At 45.8% G+C, this 17,914-nt stretch overlaps 1 pseudogene; it reads left to right on the forward strand.

Moving 5' to 3' along the window:
* Positions 1–1,925: 1,925 nt before the first annotated feature.
* Positions 1,926–15,682, forward strand: LOC149327818 (uncharacterized; annotated as a pseudogene).
* The last annotated feature ends 2,232 nt before the right edge of the window (positions 15,683–17,914 follow it).

The following is a 17,914-nucleotide window of genomic DNA, read 5'->3' on the forward strand; positions in this document are numbered from 1 at the left end:
GTGATTCATGCGTCCATTGACCCAAGGAGGCAGTTATGCGCACTTCCTTTCATTAAAATGATCGGAGTGCAAAACGTTGTCAACGCCATCGCCAATGAACACAATGAACGCTGACGGCCTATGGCTTCAGCGCCGCCTTTCTGGCACAACGTTGTCAATGCCTGCAGCCCACATCTCTCTCTCATCACCCCACGTACCTATAAGCGTGATTCATGCGTCCATTGACCCAAGGAGGCAGTTATGCGCACTTCCTTTCATTAAAATGATCGGAGTGCAAAACGTTGTCAACGCCATCGCCAATGAACACAATGAACGCTGACGGCCTATGGCTTCAGCGCCGCCTTTCTGGCACAACGTTGTCAATGCCTGCAGCCCACATCTCTCTCTCATCACCCCACGTACCTATAAGCGTGATTCATGCGTCCATTGACCCAAGGAGGCAGTTATGCGCACTTCCTTTCATTAAAATGATCGGAGTGCAAAACGTTGTCAACGCCATCGCCAATGAACACAATGAACGCTGACGGCCTATGGCTTCAGCGCCGCCTTTCTGGCACAACGTTGTCAATGCCTGCAGCCCACATCTCTCTCTCATCACCCCACGTACCTATAAGCGTGATTCATGCGTCCATTGACCCAAGGAGGCAGTTATGCGCACTTCCTTTCATTAAAATGATCGGAGTGCAAAACGTTGTCAACGCCATCGCCAATGAACACAATGAACGCTGACGGCCTATGGCTTCAGCGCCGCCTTTCTGGCACAACGTTGTCAATGCCTGCAGCCCACATCTCTCTCTCATCACCCCACGTACCTATAAGCGTGATTCATGCGTCCATTGACCCAAGGAGGCAGTTATGCGCACTTCCTTTCATTAAAATGATCGGAGTGCAAAACGTTGTCAACGCCATCGCCAATGAACACAATGAACGCTGACGGCCTATGGCTTCAGCGCCGCCTTTCTGGCACAACGTTATCAATGCCTGCAGAACACATCTCTCTCTTTCATCACCGCACAGGTGTCCACTGACCCAGGGAGCCAGTTATGCTCACTTCCTTTCCTTAAAATGATGGCAGCTGCACCCGTTGATGAATCACCCCAAGCACTAGATGTACAGCCGGACGGACGGACGGGAGAATGAGCCATTAAAGGCTTTCGCCTTAGTAGAGGTGCGCGTTATGACATACATGAAGGAAGCCAGCAGTCACCAAAAGCAAAGAGCATAGAAATGCTTGCTTAATTTTTGGTGCTCATCAATGGCAGATTAATAGGGTAATTACTTAAATATAATTGATTACAAAGCAGAAGAAAAGAGTAGTGGGGTTTTAACGTAGTTAAGCCGGGTAGACGTGCGAAAACGTGTTCACTCTTCGCCTGTTCTTTCTAGCATCTGCAAGTGTACGCAACCACGTTTCTCCCTCTTCATCTTCGCACCACTCGGCGGCAGCTGGCCCGACGCCCTCCTCCTATTGGCTACAGCTGGCGTGACGGTCCTCCGAACTTACCCGAGCGTCCTCCCATTGGCTACAACTTGTGCGACGCTCCTCCGAACTATCCCGAGCTTTCCCGAGTAGCTCCGAGCATCACACACGATTCTCGGCTGGGACCACGTTAGGTAGTACCTTCGCACTAAAATGGACTTCATGGACTCATTGTCCTTATTTGCTTTTATAGTTTTTAATGTTAAGGTAGTTCGCTCCTGCGGGCCCTGGCATCAACGATTACACAATAATCGCATCGCGGGTCATTGCTGTCGATACTTTGCTTCGTTATCTCTCTCAGCCCTTGAAAACGAGCGCGAGATAAAGGCTTGTCAATAATGACAACTGATGAGCTTTGTTACCATTCGGTTTCAGTATCATTTGTGAGTGGAACGGTTGCGGGATCAGACGGCTGTGGATTGATGTGGCACGACGACGAAGCAGCATGCCGTTTCTATTTCATTCCGGAAAGCTCGTTTTTCTGGTCGGTATACTGACGGCCGTCGTTGAAACTGCAATTTGCCAAGGTAATCGTACATTTGTGTCTTAATCTTGCATGTTTTTCATTTTCAGATCCGTCATGTATTGAAGTGCGTGTCGTGAACCTTTTATCGCGCATTTACGTTCAGAAATTATGTTTAAGAATGTCATACCATCTCTGGAAAGGGAATCGTTCTGATTTCATAGTAGACTGAACATTCTTCGGCAGCTTCCCATGTTGCCTCATCAAAAGCAGGCTCTCAGAAAGTGATCGTACACTGAATGCATCGATTCATTAGCAAGTATACATCACGGAATAGCAGGTCGACGAGTGTCAGTATGATTAACTACGCTCAACATTACGCGTACTCATTTCTCACTGGTGACGAAGATACATTTCAGCGTGAATCCTCTAGCATGGATTTCTCTCTGGATGGATCTCTCTAGCGTGGATTTCTCTAGCAAATCCTGTTTTTTTTTTTTCTGAGTAGCAGGTATGATAAAAGCTGTGCTAACACCAACAGCTTCAGTTTTTGTGCACAAAAGAGTATCGAAATCACTAACGACGTTTCTTAATACATTTCTCGACGTAGCAAAATTAAACCTTCAACTGCTCAATATGACGAGGGCGCCAGGGAGAACACTACGTGCAAATGGTTTGGTTTAGGTTTGGCTTATGGGGTTTAACGTCCCAAAGCGACTCAGGCTGTGAGAGACGCCGCAGTGGAAGGTTCCGGAAATTTCGACCACCTGGGGTTCTTTAACGTGCACTGACACCGCACAGTACACAGGCCTCTAGATTTTCGCCTCCACTACGTGCAAATGCTAAACCTGTTGCTGAAACAACCTAAAATGTCAACGACCGGACTATAACGTCAGCAGGTGATAACGTATCAAACAATTCTGGACAAAGGCATTTTTGAGCCGGAAACCATTCATGAACGCAGTTTCTTCATATAAGGCAACATTTCACTATAACAGTCAATATATCCGCTCATAATCCGACGGCTGTCTTGAATTTTTTGGTTCCACTAACGTTTTTTCTATCGGTAAAGTGTTCCCAGTGGTTTACCATGGCAGTCTTAACTCTTTGATGCGACCGATGGAAACGCTTTAAAACAAATATTTTGCTACATATCAGAATACTGCAACATTACCTTGATTATCTCTATAACAATGTCTTACAATTTTCCAATTTTCAAACTTTTTGCCCGAGAATGATGGACATTAAACGGTCGAAGTTTGGAGTCGATTCATTTCATACGCATGAATTAGTCTGCCCAGTGTTTCAGCCTTCAGATGTCCAAAAATTGTCTAATTTGCCAGGTTTTTTCAATTAAAGATCTTCTATTCTCGCTATAAATTTATTATTCCTACTTTTTATGCATTTCTCAAAGACACTGGTTAACCACTGTAATATGGCGAATGTTTGTATCGTACTTCCCTTTATTTTATGCTTGATACAGCTAATCGGATCAGCTCATTTCCGAAGAAATAGGCTTTGTTATTTGCAATGTTGTTACATGATGTTCATTCCTCTCAATCCACATTCAGTAGTTTAGCAAACGCCATCTCTTTTGGCAGGAGTAATGAAATAGCTCCGAACCTTGGAGCTCAGCGGCGGGGAAATCCCGAAGAACGTCGTCAATTAAGGGCCGGAAATCTGTTATTATTTAGCTGCTTTTAGTAGGCTTATGAAATATGCTGGTATTTTTGCTCCTGATGAGAGCCCTTATAACGTAGCTGTTGTCTCCATGGAGCCCTGTTTTCAGTCAGCTTTCATTCAACGATAAATTATCATTTAATATGGGGGGCTTATCCAATGACCTTCCCCACTGATGTTATCAGATTATCGGCACATTTGTTCGGTCGCCTTCTCTTTTGTCATGCGTTTTATGTGCGCTGCTTCTACAAGAATGTTATCAGATTATCTTTCGTAAGTATGCATTCCACACGCCAGCCTAAACAAAGTATTTCAGCGATGTTCGCTTCACACATAATGATGACGAATGGGAAGCGGCGTTGTTCGCCTTCAATAAACTTAATTAGTTGTCTATAGTGTACTATATTCTTTTAACTAAAACGAATTTAGTTTTACCGTTTCTAGTCTGACCAACAAAAACGTAATAGGATTTTGGTTGGTTGGTTGGTTGGTTTGTTGGTTGGCTTATGAGGTTTAACGTCCCAAAGCGACTAAGGCTATGAGAGACGCCGTAGTGGAGGGCTCTGGAAATTTCGACCACCTGGGGTTCTTTAACGTGCACTGACATCGCACAGTACACGGGCCTCTAGAATTTCTCCTCCAAAGAAATTCAGCCGCCGCGGCCGGGATCGAACCCGCGTCTTTCGGGCCAGCAGCCGAGCACCATAACCACTCAGCCACCGCGGCGGGGTGTAATAGGATTTGTTTCTAAGCTAATTGGTGGTTCATGATGCAAGGAAACTACAGCCGTAGTTCTCCGGTTGCACAGTTCTCCACCTTGTGTACGCGTATTCTTTACTGCGTGGCGTTTATTTGTCGGCTTTAGTCCTCTTGCATCATGAAAAATGTAATGTATGCACAATTTTGACTGATCGCACGATTATGATACCCGGTTTTTATTCGCCACTGCATTAGTCACGTTTCATTGTTATTCGGTAATACGTACGTTTAATCAACTATAACAGCTACAACTACCATGTACTTAGAGGGGTACTGAAGCAAAATCTTAAAATTTAGCAAGAACACTGAAAATAGATTCTCTGAATATGATTACACCGAAATCTAGTCGTCACTTCGCATATTTTTCAGCGGACGGTTTTATTTTCGATGTTTCATGAGCGCGCGCCAAGCCCTCCCGGCCGGCGCGAGGTGAAGAGCATGACGTCATGACACACTTGTCCGACAGGCAACCGGTCGCGTCACGCGCGATGTCGCACTGCAGTTTGGGTGGACCAAGCGATAAAGGCTCCCAACCTCCGACGGTGCCGACGCACAACTGGCAAAACCCGCGAGTAGCGATGGCAGTCGCGCTCCTGCGGAAACAGTGGGCGCGCGGGTATTATGACGTCTTGTCGCAGCTTCCACAGGCGGCCGCCAGGCACAACGATACGGCAATAAATCGCGAGAAAACGTGCTATTTGCCTTTTTTTCATTAAAATGCTTGTCGCATTTATCAATTTTAGCAGTCAAGCTTTTGTCTGCATATAAAAGAACAGCTCCAAAAGTTTGGTTCAGTATCCCTTTAAGCGACGTCTGACGGAACAACTGAAAAACTAAACACAGAGGTGAGGCCATTGGCGCGCTGAGGTAAGGGCTGATGGGAATTTAATCGTGGCAGGAGCGCGTCAACATTGCTCCTGACTACTGAAGACACGGAGGAAGCCACGTATTAAGAAGTAGAATTTGTGACGGAACGCTTCAGCCATTAGCTGCGCACGCTATTGAGAAATGTGTATATGCTTCAATCGGTCGGCAAATAGGATTATGGCACATATCGTTTGACTTTATAGGATTAAAATCCCAAGAGACTCAGGCTCCAAATAATTTCGACCACCTGTGGTTAATTAACATGCACTCACATCACACACAGCATAAATGTCATGGGGTCGAACCCGCCCGCGGCGGTCACATTTCGATGGAGGAAAAATGTTAGAGGTGCGTATACTGTGCGGTGTCAGTGTACATTAGGAACCCCAGGTGGTTTAAATTGTCCGGAGCCCTCCACTACTGCTCCCCTCATAGCCTGGACCGCTTTAGGACGTTAATTCTCCAAATCAAATGTCCCATAATACTATTTGATGGCCTATTCAAACATATCACAAAAATATGCTTCGCTCTTAAATTCAGCTTCACGTTCGCTGAAAGAGCCTGTGCACCTCTATTGCGTGCTTGATGTGTTTTGTTTGTAATCGAGTGTTTTTTTTTCTTATTTGCTGTTTTCTTTCGTCAACACAGAAAAGCTGCCGCATGAGTGCACACCAGAAGAGGTGCGTCACTGCTACCGTGGCTACATTCCCCACCTGTGGAGGCGCAGTGTGCGGGACGGCAGCGAAAGCAGCATCACGAATGAAGACCTCACAAGATGGTGCAGGTATGCGAGCACTACTTTTGTGCAGTGCGGACATTTCATCGAAATTTTCAGGGATCATGTGTCTGCATGCCAATAAAACGTAACCAGAATTTGAATATTTTGCCCTCGTGCGAAAAACGTTGCTTGGCTTAGTACTGAGTTCGTCAATTTAGAGAAACTGTACCTTTAAAAATCTTTCCAGTTTGTTCACGTTTTCGCCACAGGTGACCCCAGAAATGCCCCTCGTGCAGGATGATAAAAAGAGAGTGATTTTATATGGCAACTTGTCTACATATCAGACAACTTAAACGGATACTGAACCAAACTTTTGGAGCTGTTCTTTTATATGCAAACAAGAACTTGACTGCTAAAATTGATAAATGCAACAAGCATTTTAGCGAAAAAATGCGAATAGCGCGTTTTTTTCGCGATTTATTGCCGTATCGTTGCACCTGGAGGCCATCTGTGGAAGTTGTGACTGACGTCATAACAACCGCGCGCCCACTGTTCCCGCAGGAGCACGATTGCCATCGCTACTCGCGGGTTTTGCCAGTTTTGCGTCGGCAGCGTCGGAAGTTGGCAGTATCGCTTGATCTACCGAAACTGTAGTGCGACATCGCACTTCAAATGACGCGACCGGTTGCCTGTCGGACGAGGGTGTCATGACGTCACGTTCTTCACCTCGCGCCGGCCGGGAGGGCTTGGCGCGCGCTCATAAAACATCGAAAATAAAACCATCCGCTGAAAAATATCCGAAGTGACGACTAGATTTCGGTGTAATCACATTCTGAGAATCTATTTTCGGTGTTTTTTGTTAAATTGTAAGATTTTGCTTCAGTATCCCTTTAAAACCAACTCTGATGTTCTCCGCCACTGATCTCAAAAAGCTTCTTTGCTGCGAAAATGTTAATGTTGAATGTGTGAAATACGTTGCGTTCTTTCCCTCAAAATTTCGCACCAGAAAGTACTTTACTTTGCGGTATGAAAACTTGTCTAAACACCACGCAACTTGAAACCAACTTTGATGTTCTCCGCCACTCTTATCAAAAAGTTTCTTTGCCGCGAAAACGTTAATGTTGAACGTCTGGAGTGAGTTGTGTTGTTTCCGGCAAAATTTTGCAATGGAAAATACATTCAAAGTAGATTTCTTGCTCTGCAGTATGAAAACGAGAGTACCCCTAAATGTGCAGTTATGCCGAAATATGTCGACTGAAAAAAAAAACACCTTTAAAAATTTCTACATGCTTAAATCTATTTCACAAAAATTTTTTCGTAATATATAAGCCTTGTTACATAAGAATTTATTCGATGTGATGAAGCTTAGTGGAGTTTGTGGGTATTTTTTAAATACGAAAGCGTAAGATGTCTCATCGACACGAAAAGGCGGCGTCGCCCAAAAAACAGTCGCGTTACAAAGCTCACGATTGGTCGAAATGGTGTGACGTCATCAAAGGCGGGAAATTGTGTATTGTTAAGCATTAATAGTCTGTAGTAGTACTTACGTCTCCACCAACTACAAGGGAATAGAACAGAATAAGGATAGAAACGCAACAGCTGCAACAGAATTGAAATATAATTGAAAAAGAATTGGAATATAATTAGAATGCAGTTAGAATTAATGTCTCATTTTTTTCCATTACTCACACATACGTTCCTTAAGTGCCCCCGGGATTTTTTTCTTGTTTTTTGGAGGGAGTGGGAGAACTTGGTGGAGTAAGGTGAACAGTAAAGATAAGCGGCTTCGGCAGCAGTAAACCTAAGCTACTATTGGCTCAAGTTTCAGGTGATGCATTTCTGCTAATCACTGGCTTAGTTTCGTTTTGCTTGCCAATAAGGCTCGCAAGGTCAGCATTATATCGTGTTTTATTACGTTCTTAACGTGCTTCATCTTCAGTCGTGACGAAAGCCCTGAAAAGGCCAGGAAAGGCAAGGACAAACTAAAAGTGTGTGCGATTCCGGTTGCGCTGCGCGTTGAAAACGATGTGTTAAGGCGCTGCCGGCGACACTTCGTGCGCTATCCTACATCGAAAAACATTTATTTTAGAAGTTTATACTGCGCAAGTTATGAGCGAACTTCTAAGACAAGTTCCGTAATAGTTTATGAATATGTAATGAAATCGAGAAATGATTTTTTTCATTCAGTTTTTTGTGCCACATATTCCTTTAAAAGCATTGCGTCATGCTGGCGTTAGGTGACTAGCGATTCCAGTAGCCGCCAATATGCCAGGTATTCTGTTGCTACGATAGTAGCGTTGTCTAGCAAAGCGTAAGAAAAGACAACCACTGTAACAAAACAAGAAAATTAGTATAAGAAAGACAACCGCATGGTGTGGGAGGATCCGAACCCATGACCTCCACATGTTGCGTAAGGTGCTCTACCAACGGAGCTTGGATGGAGGCTCTCCAACTTTTTTTTTCTACTTTTGTTTGCATTTCACGCTCAGAGCCTTCGCTATGAAGCGTTCACCAGCGCAATTCTCGCACAGATGCCGGCCTCATCACTCAATCATGTTGCACGTGGCAATTGCGATGCTAGAGGCTATTCTACGTCCGCCGCTATGTTGGAGTATGAAGCTTCTACTTGCTAACCAGACATCTTTTGAGGTAAAAGAAGAACTTAGGTGATCCACAGTGGAACGTTTGAATGCGTTAGCAGCCAAGCGTTCGTTCTGTCCGAGGTGGTACGCTTAGGCTCGGGAGATTCGAGGTCCGACACGAAAGTTTGGTATATCTTAGGTTTTAACAGACGAAAGTCCGTTATATCCGAGGCCGCATGCTAAGGTTCAGTATAGCCTAGTTCAAGAAAGTTCGTTATATTCGATGTAGCATACTTAGGTTCATTATACTCGAGTTGGCATAATTAAGTTTGGTATATCCGAGGTTAACGCACTGAATTCCGTTTTAATCCGAGGTGGCAGACTAAGGTTCAGTTTAGCCGAGGTTAAAACACGACAGGTCGTTGTATTCGATGTTCTACACAAAAGTTCGTTGTAACCGAGGTAAAATACTAAGTTCGTATAGTTAGTATACTAAATTCTCTCGCAGCGCGGTGGGCGGGTTGCCGCCTGCCCACCTCGGCAGGTGGGGCCACCTGGCGGTGATACTGCTGACCAACGGCGCTCGCCATTTCCGCTTGAACAGACCCCTCATGATGCTAACGCAGTAATAATTACATAACTGATATCACAATGAGCAACACCACGAAAACTATACCCAAATATTCTTTTTTTTTTTCAGTTTCAGTGACTGCTGGCTTCAGTCACAGTCACTGATAAGCACTGTACTTCATGGAAATCCGTAAGAATTACAGAATAGTGCACAGTCTTTTCGTAGAAAATACATTTTAGAACAGCGCAGGTCTTTTTGCGTATTTTTGTTTACAGTGAAATCACTGCCAAGATTCATTGTCACCAGAGGATAACACTGTGCCCTGAGGACGGGAGGATTAAGTACAGTCGCCAGGAAGAGGGCTACGAAGCTCTGCGCGAGCTGTTCTGCGACGAGGACGCCGTCCGAGGTGAGGACGCGAGAACGTGCTCGACATGTGAATGCTATTGCATATGATTTCATGTCATGGGATCACTCTGCGTACAGCCGGCCCGGAAGGCGAGCTTCCGTGCCAGCTACGCGCCGACGTTTCTAGTACGCGATACGTTTTCTCAACCCGCGACGCTGAGTCGCAGCCCAGGCAGGTTCGGACGAAAAAGGCAACAGCAGAGCACGCTAGGAAACCGTTTATTAACCTAATCCGAAGTAGAAGGCAGTGCGGAAGTATGCTCTATCCGAAAAAAATAGAAGTTCGAGTGGCTCTCCAAGTCTTTGTTGTCGATTGACGTCGGGTTGTTCGGAGGGCTGAAAGGGATCCCTCGGGTCTCGGCAGGCAAGGAGCGCGCCTGTTGTTAATGCGATAGAACCTCTCCCGTTACTTGCCTCATTGTGCGAAAACCCCGCCGTCATTCGAAACCCGTGGCCGAAATGCGGCCCGCAAATGACGTTACCCCTCCTGGAGAAACAGGTCGCCGGCGTCACCACCGCCAAGTACCTTAAAGCGCGATTGAGGTGTCCACTGAACTAGGGAGCCAGTTACGCGCCTTTTCTTTTCTTTCCTTAAATCGACAGAATATAAACCTTCCACTGGTTTTGAGGAAACGAAATGCGCCTAACTGACTAAATTTGTGTGTAGACGCCTCCGCCTAATCACAGCTCTCATTGACCGAGTAAGCCAGTTACACTTGCCACCCATAGGCTTCACACACACAAACACCGCTTAAACCCGAGGAGTGCGGCGAGAAGTTCTTCCTCACTAAAAACGAAGCAGCACTAAACTAATTCACATCTCGCCGCACCACTAAACACAGCGACCTAACTCAGTGACACACTCAGCGACAAGCAGTTCACTCGCATTTACACATCATAGGAATTGCTTAGGTTGCCCTTCAATTTTTTAACCCCTCGGGTGTTGTCTAGCGAAGAGCAATCGGTTGCCCACCGAAGCTTAGTTAGAGGTCAAACCAGCTGAGTTAGAGGTCAAACCATGAAAAAGAGAAAAACAAATTGATATTTTGGGGGTGGGTCAAACCCATTCTAGGGGGGTTCCACGTCGGTTCCGAATGTCGGTCAAGTAAAAATTCAAATTTTCGGGGGTGGGCCACCCAACTTACGGGGTTGGGCCAATTCCTTTTGAAACTAGGTCAAGCCTGTCAGCCACCCGTACCACACACAAGATTCCCCGGCAGTCAGATTCGGCCAAGGTCATTCAAGGGCGAAGTTCGGGTGGCCCATGCTATGTTTGGGCATGGGCCACATTGGGAACGTGCCATAGTATACCTCATAGGAGCCCACCAATAAATTTTCATCGATTGCGGCCAAGGTAGCTTCAATGTCAAATTTCGAGTGGTCCATGCAAATTTTGGCAAGTGAAATCTCGGTGGTCCATGCCATATTTTGGTATGGACCATGTCAGGGTATGTCATACTGCCTCTCAGGAATCCATCATTCAATGTTAGTCGAATGCAGAGGTAGCCACGCAGAGGTAGAATTTCCAACTGTGTGGCACCGGGTTACAACACGCCGCAGCGCGTGGCGACTGCGCTCGCAAAGTGAGCAGACCGGCTTACGCCTTCTCACACGTAAGCAGTCTTATTAAGTGTATCTGCCAAAGTTTCCCCCTCCTATTTCCATCACAGACTACTACACGGCCAGAACGTGTCAAGATCCTGAGAAGCTTATCCCTTGCCACGATGAGTACATGGAAGGGATCACGCCTGGAAACACCAGAAATTTTAGCTGCAAGTAAGTTTATACGGTTTCTGACATGTGTTACGATGGCTGCTGAAATTCAGCAGTAGCTCCGTAGCTTGCACTAAGCGGCAGCAGTGAGGTCTTCTGTAGCATTGATTTCCTTCAGCCGGGAAGCTGCACAAGGCCACAGACGCGCTGGAAGGCATACTGTAGGTGCGGACCATAATTCATAAGCAAACGAGGCATTAGGAGTCTTTTAATTAAACAACATTGAACGCTCTTTGTTTAACGACCTTAAAAACTTTTGCACTGGAGCTATAGTTAAAAAAATTGCAATTCTCACTCGACGCTAAGCACGTTATGCATATTCAGGACTCGAACACCGAAAGTGTCGGAGCTAATTCCTTAATTAAGTACAAAGATTTATGGAACACTTCAATTACATCACGAGTTGAGATCGTGACAGAATAAAAGCCTAAGGTCAGCCCGCCTGCTTCTCTGCATCCATCATTGCTGCTTGCTGCAAACGCTAAACCTGTGCAGCCGCCGAATCTAATTCTTCAGCACATACGCTGACCTTGTTTCGATTCGTCGAAATGATCGTGACATCACAGCGCGCGAATTTCAAAATGAGGCCAATTGTACTTTGGCTAGTAACTATGCAACAAATTAAAGGGATCGTATAGTGATGCTCCAAGTAAGTGGGACTGAGTTTAGTTTATTGCTTAATTAATGAATTAGAATAATTAACCTTCCGAGTCAGACCAGATAAATAAAACCGAGTAGGAAATTCGTCGAGTTGGCGAATCGAACCAGGGTCTCCGGAGTGCGAGACGAGCACGCTAACCACTCCGCCATGCCAGCTCGATGATTTGGAATGAACAAAGGCGCGTCTAGTGAATACAGTGCCTTCGTTCACTCTCATCTTCCTCCCTTCCCGTTACGGCGAGGTTCAGGTGTCTTCCGAGATATGCGAGACAGATACATTTCCTTTCCTAGGCGCAGAGTCGAACGGGCGATGGCGGTCTGAGGACTCCCTGGCAGCGTTGCAAGACGCTGTCGCGTCCCACTCTTAGAAGCGAAGCCTAACATCTCTAACCACACATCAGTGACACAAGCAGCAACACGGCGCTTAAGGCTTTCGCCTCATCACACTTTAGGTCAACAAAGTGGCCCCCTGAATTTTTCCACTACGGCATACACACGCGGCGTTAATTCTTGCTTCATTCCAACCTGATACGCGGATCTGTAGAGACATATCAGCACACGACCAAGCGGAGCAGGCAACTGCCGCCGAGCCCGCCACCGTGCTCGACAATGTCCCACTACCAGCGCACTTGCGAACTCGGCCACGTCACGTGGTCTCACACGTCACAGACCCTGTCGACCAATCAGTGCTGGGACAAGCCAGTGTGACTTTTTGACGGCATCACTGTCTCGACCAATCAGCGAGCTTTATGACTAGCCGCGCCTAGCGCACAGACTCCTGTTCTCTAGAAAGGCGGGTGTCGGCATTCTGTGCGAAAAATCCTGTGGCCCACCTGCCACCGAGGTCACGTGATCATGTGACATCATCATCATCATCATCATACCTAAGTAGCACAATCCCTACCTGTGGCTGTAATAGACACAGCCACATGCCGGTTCAGTGGCGCATCGCTCAACCGCTGCACCACTGCGCCAGGAGAGGTATGATGACTCCCCTCAGTCTATGAATGTAAAGCAGAGAATGACCAATTCAGCATATATGGGCCGTAAGCAGAACATATTGGACAGAGGAATGCTTGCGGGAGAGTGATCTTCATTGGTGTCGCATTATGCTCTTAAGGATAGCGTTATACGTTATGCGATGGTGAAAGAAAGAACAGTGTTCGTGTGTGCGAAGTGATACGCAAAGACGGTCCAAGGCTTCTGAAGGGACCCATTAGTGCTCTCGTCTCATACCCCTGAGGCGGAACTTAAGAGACCCCTCAAGTTTTTTTTTTGTATGGCTAACCGCACCGTGTTTCTTTTTTTGTGTCTGTGTGATGAGGCTTCCAATGACATCGCATTAAAAGAGAAGCACATCTTCTAAATTTAGCCCCATACGACCACCGAGATTCACCACTTCCTTTCTGTTTATTATTGTATCGTGTTTCCGATGAACTGCTCTCATAAACGCCTAAAAAATGTAACGAGGCTCTCGGAGCAGCGTTCCTTTTGTACATATGTTATCTAGTCCCGCATCAAACTGCCGTCCAGTATTGGCGAGCCAGTAAGAAAGAAATAGAAGTGAAGCAACGCTGGTAGTAGTTCTGATCGAGCACAGTGAAACGCAAGTAGACTGAAAAAGAAAGTACTAAGTCTACAGCGCCACTTCAAAAAAATAATAAAGGTTACAGCACCTTCTGGGGCTCCCGAAGGGAACAGTAAGCACTAAATGCTTTATTATATAGGGAAGATGCAAGAACCCCAGGTGGTCGAAATTTCCAGAGACGCCGCAGTGAAGGGCTCCGGAAATTTCGACCACCTGGGGTTCTTTAACGATTACAGTGCACGTTAAAGAACCCCAGGTGGTCGAAATTTCCGGAGCCCTTCACTACGGCGTCTCTCATAGCCTGAGTCGCTTTGGGACGTTAAACCCCAATAAACCAACAAACCAATCCGATTATAACTGTAGTTAAGCCCAAATTCCCACATTTCTCTCTGCGGATTCAATCATTAATATTAACTTCTCATTGCTGCCGTCATCTATAGTCGGATACATCGGCTTTCTGGTCAAGAAAAAAGCGACTGTTCCCCGTCAAAGGATCCTCTTCTAGCCAATGGCGTCGGCCGATTCTCATGAACCTGCATTTGTGACAATGCTGGGAGTGGCAGATAAAAAGCGGGTGGTCCCTTCTTTGCATTGTCGGAGATAGTCTCTCTCCTGTATTGTCAGACCACCCCATTTATTGTCACGCAACTCACACTATCACGTTAAATGGATTCCGCCGACGCCATTGGCTGGAAGGGGGTCCCGTGTCGGGGAAAATACGCTTCGTTCTTGAGTTGTATCTGACTATAGGTAAGAGGTTCCCCTACCACCCGTGCAACATAGTAACACGTTCGAGCTCATACTGTCCCAAAATCTTCTTGAGAGGAATTTCATACCTGCCCCAATAAAAGGCACGTAATGATTAAGTTTAGTTTAAAGGAACATTGAAGGCAATTCTATCCAATTTATGTTCCAAGCAAACATTGATTCGCTGGCTCTTTCTAGCAAAAACTCATTTATTACCGAGAAAATTGAATTTAAAAATTTTCCTCTAACTCAGTTCAAACTCATGATGTTCACAGAGAGAAGGACGAATTGCCACCGTTATCAAGCGAATTGTGGTATATCACAGAAATCGGTACGAATGCGGTTTACTTTCGAAATCGACTGGTGACGCCGAAACCTGTGCTTTGTACTTCTTTTTGTCTATAAAAGTTCTGTTTCAGTGACAATGGTCGCTTTTGGATTAGAATGCCATATTGTCTATTGATACAGGCAAACTCCAATTTGTTTTGAGTGTTCCTTTAAGAACGCCGTCAGAAATCTGGCCACGTAACTACCTTGTATTCTTGTTCTGATCCCCTCACTGTGCTCTTAATGTTGTACTTTTTGTTGTATTAAGTTTGTTTTGGAGTATGCTAGCCATATTGAATCACAGCATTGTCTAAAGTGCTCTATACAGATAAAACTGACCTCATCTTTTTGTTATCGTTACGTACTACCCGACTCTTGGCTATATATTTGGTGTTCTGAGGGTTCCGTAAATAAACAAACATGAAAATGCCGTCCGTGTATGGTCGCGCTGTATAGGGACAGCAGTGGTTATATGCATGTACGTCAGAATACTCCAGTATTCAATGTTAACTTCTATCAGCGCCGGGACATAAGCGTCTAATTTAATTCAACCTTTTTTCTATAATGTATATAAGGTGTGCTGCATCTGTAGCAGGGTGTCGCTGCTGCTGTAGCTAAAGTTAACGTTGTAGTGTATGTTTTCTTCCCTTATTGTTTACACTGTGATTAACATTTCGCTTCACTAGATTTTTCCCCTCAGTATTTATTCTTATGATTCAGAGAAAAACAAGCACAAAATGGTCCACATCATCAACATTTCCGCATCCTATTCTTATTATTAATTGCAGACTCTCGGAAGCCGCGATATGGTGCTACGAGACGGCGTTCACACCGACGTGCGGGATGCCTCTGAATTTGGCCAAGGCGGCGTTCTTTAGGGGCGAGGACACTCTCTTGCTGTTCAGCGACTGCAACGCATCAGTGCAGCTCAGCGACGGCAACGGATCAGTGAGGAGACACATGGCCACAGAGCACCAGCTTCTTACGGCAGCAGTAGCAGCCCTGGCCCTGCTGCAATGGACCGGTGGTTCGTAAAAGTTCAACGTGAAAACTGAATAAATGTGGCCGGCACTTTTTCCCCAACCGCTCTCAGAAAAAGAAAAAAAAAGAGCTAGTCTTGAACTGTATGATTGTTGCCACCAACTTTTCCCTTGGCAAACGGTTGCGCCGAGGGCTGCTGCCGTTTCCTCGATAGTTTCCGATTACGCTTGGTGCCATGGTGATGTGAAGTGCGGTGTCTTTGTTGCGAAAGCAACACTCACCGTTTCGCCTCTTCGGCGTGGCCACACTTTCGCCGTGGCGGCGACTCCACGAATGACCTTGAGCTCTCGCATGGCAACCGCACCAGCTGCCGCCGCCGCGCTTCGCGCTCGCTTCGCCAGTTGTGCGCAGTAGAGGCACACTACTTTACTGACCATCGAAGCGTATTCATTGGCGTAAATAAAGTTGCAACCAATATAACTATGCGTCTTCTTCGTGTATAAACAACACCATAACCACTGAGCCACCGCGGCGGCCTCACGGCGGGCGCGGCTTCGGCCGCTTATCTGATTTTTTCAGCAGCGTCCGCTCCGGCGGACGCAGTTGTTGCTGCGACGCGCGTCTTTTCTTACCTTTTTCTCTTTCCTCTCATCTCTTACCTCTCCTCTATCTGCACGTTGGCAGCGGTGGTGGCTTGGCTAGAGCCAGTAGCAGGCCCGTGCAATTTCCTTTCATCCTTCTCTCAGTCACAACAACAACAACAACAACAACATATAAACAACAGAGCTGAGCCAAGACGCCTCACCACAAGTGAATCCTAAGCGCAGCCAGGCAGCCGTGCAGAGATTATAATGAAACCGGTGGAGTCGCGTAACTGTGTCAAGCGCAGTACATGACGTGAAGAGGCAAGTTTTGGTAGGTTCCATAGCAACCGTTTCAGGCGTATTGGTTGCGAAGGTACAGGGGCAACGTGGCTGCTCGGAACGAATTAACAGAGCGATTTGCCTAAAAGATAAGAAAGCTTGTATATGATTCATTAGGAGGTGTGCACCGTTCGGAAGCATCTTTCCAAGAATGGCGTCGCAAGGTGGAAGGTTCAAACCTTCGTGGGATGCGCACTACGGCGGCCGGCGTTTATCCCAGCGGACTTTCGATGCGGCAAACACACGGGGAGTTTGGCGGAGACCATTCAGACCATGTAGCTGTTCCGCCTCAGATATACATTTTATGCGGACGACATTACCCTCTTCACTTCCCACTTCAGATCCCACTTCTGAAAGACCGAAAGATCACCACGGGCCCATGTCTCTTTAAACAAGAATTGACAGCACGATGAGAAATTTCTTGTGTCAGTAGATAATTATTCAGCTTCCAGAACACGCACTGAGGCTGGAGAATACGGCGGCTGTACCTTCCTGCCTGAGAAGACACCATTCGTTACTAACTAAAGAAAATCGGCCGTACCCATTAGCCATGCCCTTTATATAGATCACAGTTCAGCAGAAACATATATCCTGTCGAGCCGAGCGTTTGAGAAAGATTAGAAAGGCGTGAAATGAACACTATTGCATTTTTGTCGCCCAATGTAAATAATGCTGTAGTCAAAGAGCAAATTAGTTAAAATAGCAAAACCAGGGTCATTACGAGCACGTAGCACTGATCGGTGCTCATCATTGTAAACAGAACGGAAATCACCCAGCGATATGATTTTGCGATCCATGCGCAGAACGTTAACCAACAACATAAAGAAAATCCCTCTTCCGTGTTGATTAACAGCCACATACACACAAATCACCCGCCACTGTTGGCCTGAAATACCAAGGTCGCAGCATATAAGGCACCCCTCACCATCTGTGCTATACGAGTGGTCGGAAATATTCAATCTGTTGTTGAGGAAAAGCAAACACAATTTGTGGAGGGATCAACCACATGAATGATAACTGCATTGCCATATTGACCATGACATTGCTTATTAGATAACGCTATGCACTGTCTACACAAGTGAAACATGTATTTTTTTAAGTAAAAGAATGCGTTCGTATGTCTTAACCACCGTGGCAGACATAACTGATACCAACTTTCCGACTTTCACCGACTTTTCAAGACCACCATCGAGGAAGCCCATTCATCAATGTAATTTTTGTCCATTTTCTTATTAATGTATAATATTTTTTTTTGCCGTGTTATCCCCACCCCTCATGTAATGTCCCGAAAGGGACCTTTGAGGAATAATAAATAAATAATAAATAAATAAATAAATTCTTCCATACTTTTGGGTATTTAATAAGTAAAGAAAATATCACACGAAGT

Source organism: Amblyomma mixtum, chromosome 10, assembly GCF_055824585.1.
Source record: "Amblyomma mixtum isolate Tamu chromosome 10, ASM5582458v1, whole genome shotgun sequence".
NCBI lineage: Eukaryota > Metazoa > Arthropoda > Arachnida > Ixodida > Ixodidae > Amblyomma > Amblyomma mixtum.